The sequence below is a fragment of the Barbus barbus genome (genome assembly GCF_936440315.1).
Source record: "Barbus barbus genome assembly, chromosome: 35".
NCBI lineage: Eukaryota > Metazoa > Chordata > Actinopteri > Cypriniformes > Cyprinidae > Barbus > Barbus barbus.
The window spans coordinates 16278949-16283927 of NC_136763.1; positions in this window are offsets into that span (position 1 = coordinate 16278949).

The following is a 4979-nucleotide window of genomic DNA, read 5'->3' on the forward strand; positions in this document are numbered from 1 at the left end:
ATGCAACATCTTCCCAAAAAAACTTTTAAGTTGACAATAACTCCATAAAACATTTTTAAAAGTTGTGGGCTCTGAAAATTACATGATCTAGACCTTCATACAGTGCGTGTCAAAGTAAGGACTGTAGTCTATCCCTCACAGCCTTGTTTTCCTCAGATTAAGATCAGCTGATCGAACAGTTGATGCAACATTAAACATAGTGTTTTTCAGTGCTTTCCAACAAATCTGATTAAGAAAATGAGTCATGTTGAGAAAATGAGACATGTGACATAAGACCTTAAAGACACACACTATTTCTACACTTATACACTTATTTATTTAACACACATACTTAGTCTACAGTTCTATTTGCACATAATATACCTTTACATACTGTATATTGTAATATACCTGTAATTGTCCATTTGTATATTGTTATTCCCTATTTATTTGTTCTATTTTTAATTCTTCTTTTTATTATCTATGTCTTGTCCTGTCCCTGCCATTCTGTTGTACTTTGGAAGCTTCTGCCGTGAAAACAAATTCCTTGTATGTGTAAACATACCTGGCAATAAAGCTCATTCTGATTCTGCTTCTGATTCTGAAAGGATAGTCCATACAGTGGTCAGCAAAACTTATTACCAACATTCTTCAAAATGTCAGAATAAATAAAGTCATACTTGTTTGGAATGTCTTGAGGGGCGGAAATTATGACAATTTTCATTTTACCTTTAAAGACAACTCATTAAATGGGCTAATTTTGATATGCATAAAATTTAATATGCTGTCTAGCTAAAGACTTTTAAGTGAAAATAAATATTCTATCTAAAATCTATCTAAACTGCCAGTTTAACATCCCAAATAGAGGATTTTATACCTGATTTAACCTTAATGTCAACTTTTTCCTTCCCATTTGGTTGTCACACTACTAACAGGTAAACAAGCAGTTATAAACAAACCAATAGTTCTTTCCTCAATTAGTATTTCATGCTATTGCAAGACTGATGCGTCAAGAAGCCTAAAGGGGTTTTATTATCATCAGCCAGCCAGGCATGTAATATTGGAGTCCATTTCATTTTGGTGCACCCCATTTTTGAGAGACTCGGAAATTCAATTCACAATTCACTGGTCAATTTAAATGATTCCGTCTAGCAGAGAATGTACAGTCAGGGCTGTGCTTTATATTCAACAGGAAAATGGGCCAAGTTTTCCACCTTTTGATGTGTGCCACGGCGAGTCGCCTCACCTGCATGCGTGTTTATATTTAATGCTTGACTTGTGAGATCCAGGCAGGAGATGACGGCATTAAATGCAGGGCATAGTTTTCTATCTTAGTCAGAGGTTGCTTTGAGCCGGTGCATGTCAATGAAGCGCGGTTGTGCACGTCTGCATGTGCTCGTGGCTTTGTGTTTGTGATTAAGGTTAAGCCAAATACAAATCAAAGCAATCTCCAGACAGACTTTCCTACGCAGACCATCCCACTCCACGTAATGATGGTCTACACGCATGTGCACACACACACACACACACACACACACACACACACACACACACACACACACACACACACACACACACACACGCCTATGAGCAAACACAGGTGCATTTGCATGAGTTTAGGGCAATTAGTGGTGTTGTACAGGAAGAACAGAGTGACAATAACAGGATGATTTAATATGTCAAGACTGTTTAGTGTGGCTTGTGTCTAACCTTTTGCACTCCAGTATGGGTTTCTCTAATGAATGTGCCAGAATACACAACTGTTGGTAATGCTGTTATGTGTCTGTCTGTGTAAAAAGAATGGACAATGTGGTGCTTTCGGTGGCTCACTATGTCTAATCATCAGTCACAGACACACACACTAATGTTGGATGAGGAGTATTTTATTAAAGTGCTAAGGCAAATGCACACTTTATGAGCTCCTCATCCACTCCTATAATCAAAACACCTGTGAAAGTGTTTTGAGTGTGGGATATGAAACGTTCATACACTCTACTGTATACATCACAACATTCAGATCGATCCTGTTTTTATGTTTGAACTACAGGCACATCACAGAAAATTAGAATATGATGAAAAAGTTCATTTTTTTTCTGGTAACTTATTTCAAAAAGTGAAACTTTCATATATTTTAGATTCATTACATGCAAAGTAAAACACTTCAAAAGTTTTTTTGTTTTAATTTTGATGATTAGAGCTTACAGCTAATGAAAGTCAAAAATCAGTATCTCAAAATATTAGAATATTTCCTAAGATCAATCAAAAAAAGGATTTGCAAAACAGAAAAGTTCAAGTTCTTCAAAGTATGTTCATTTATGCACTCAATATTTGGTCGGGGCTCCTTTAGCAGAAACTCCAGCATCAGTGAGGTGTGGCATCGTCTGGATTGTTGGATTGACTGTTTCTCATCTTTCTCTTGAAAATATCCCATAGATTCCATATGGGGTTCAGGTCAGGCATGTTGGCTGGTCAATCAAGCACAGTAATATCATGGTCAGCAAAGCACTTGGAAGTGGTTTTGGCACTGTGGGCAGGTGCTAAAGTCCTGCTGGAAAAGGAAATCAGCATCTCCATAAAGCTTGTCAGCAGATGGAAGCATAAAGTTCTCTAAAATCTCCTGGTAGACGGCTGCATTGACTTTGGACTTGATAAAACACAATGAACCAACACCAGCAGACGTCACGGCACCCCAAATCATTTCAGACTGTGGAAACTTCACACTGGACTTCAAGCAGCTTGGATTCTGTGCCTCTCCATTCTTCCTCCAGACTCCAGACCTTGATTTCCAAATGAAAAGCAAAATTAACTTTTATCTGAAAAGAGGACTTTGGACCACTGAGCAACAGTCCAGTTCTTTTTCTCCTTAGCCCAGGTAAGATGCTTCTGACAATGTTTCTGTTTCAGAAGTGGCTTGGTAGCCCTTTTCCTGAAGACATCTGAGCGTGGTGACTCTTTATGCACTGACACTAGCTTCAGTTAGTTCTTTCCCTACAGGAATTTATACTGTAGGGATGGTCATTTATTGAAACTCAAATGTAAATATTCTAATATTTTGAGATACTGATTTTTGACTTTCATGAGCTGTAAGCTCTAATCATGAAAATTAAAACAAAAAACTTTTGAAGTGTTTTACTTTACATGTAATGAATCAAAAAAAAAAAAAAATCTAAATGAATTTATTTATTAAAACATTTAAAATAAATATTGGTACTTTTTTTTTTAAATGTGTATTAAAACATCTGTCTTATTTTTTATTTTTCATTCAAAGCAATTCTCATTGTATCCACAAGGGGACAGAGGGACACTTCAGTGTACACAATCACTCATTCAGACCTGTGGGGAAATCTCTAGAAAATGTCCAAGTGATGTCACTTCAAAAGTAATGATAAAAATAAAACATTTTACACATAGAAACCAATTGAGATTTTTGCAGATAAATTTTTTTATGACAATAAAGCATATTTCTATTCATTTTTTATATTGTAATGCGTCTGGGTGTCCATATGTCATATTACAGTATGGGAGGGGTGCCTAATTATCATAAAATGTTTAAATGTGAATATGCCTCACATAACAATTCAAGCGAGCACAATAATTCAAGTGCATATATTTGACGTTAACTTTCTATAATGGTTGCAGACAATATAGATGTTAATGATGGTACATTTTTCATGTTGTCATCTGTGTACCTGTGGTACTCGGTATTCATTTTTCTATCAAGGTAAACGAGTCAAGCAGGAATTTAACCTGCTTGAATTTGACCTGAGTCTGTTCGCCCGTGGCAACTTTTATTTATGGGCATGTTCACTGTGCGTGTGTGGAACTGTGTATTGGCCTGGCTATACGTATGAAAGAAGCAGAGAAAAAGAGAGTATGAATGTGTGTGTATGTGATTGAACTTCGGTTCAGCAAGATCGGTGGTCTCTGTGAGTGTGTGATGTGGTTGTGAGATCACTTCGAGCCTGGGGGTAGGTGAACTACAGTAAACAATATATCAGTCCCATCTCTGTGGCCCCACCGCCTGTGTGCGTGTGTGGGGTTGCCTTTGAAGAACAGGGGTTGCATCGGGCCCTGAGGGTGGATATCCCTCTCTGAAGCTGCCCTTCTTTTGCTCACCCCATCTTCTCTCATGCCCCACTCCATCAGGACTTTCATTCCTCTCTCCCTCTCTGTCCTCAGACCTTCCATCTCATCTCAGGCCTTTTTTACTTCTTTCCATCCAATCTCAGGTTTCATCTGTGCTGTTCTGTTGTCATATCCTTGTTTTTATTTTCTCGCCTATATGTGGGTGTTTTTTGAATAAAGGGAACTTTAGGTGCCAGGGGTTACTTTTAATTTAAAACTCGCAGATGTATTTTTCCTTTTATCATATGAAGGTCACATAACAGTTCTGTAAACATTTTAATACATTTTTGATGCGTTCAAGTGCTTTTATTGTGTAGATGTTATTGCTTAACCTTGTCCTAGACCCAGGCTTTCAGTTTTAAAATATAAAATTCCATCATAAAAATATGAATTGTTACATTTTATGATAATTGAAACAAAGAGGGAAATCATTTCAATATACATTCTGTGGAAATTACATTATTACACAAATTACAGCTGTCTCTAGTCTGTTATGTGGCCCATTAATTTTAATTCGATTTTTTTTCTTTTCTTTTTTTACATTTGTTTTTCCATCAGTTAAATGAAAGTGCCTATATAGATGAAGAGAGGCACATGTACTGCTTTTTACCTCATTTGACCTCATCTCTCTCCTCCTTCCTTCTGTCTTCTCAGGATTTGAACAGTGATTGAGGAAGCGGGTGAAGACAGAGGAGGACAAAGGAGACATGGCTGGCTCACAGGGAAGAGAGTGATCAGAGAACACAGGACAGAAAGGTAACGTCTTTCTGTAAGGTAACGTCTCCTCACAACCTTGAGGCAGACTGTGACTTGTTTACTCTTTTCAACCCTCTCCCTCGCCTTCTTTCTCTCTCTTTGTCCTGGTCTATCTCTAG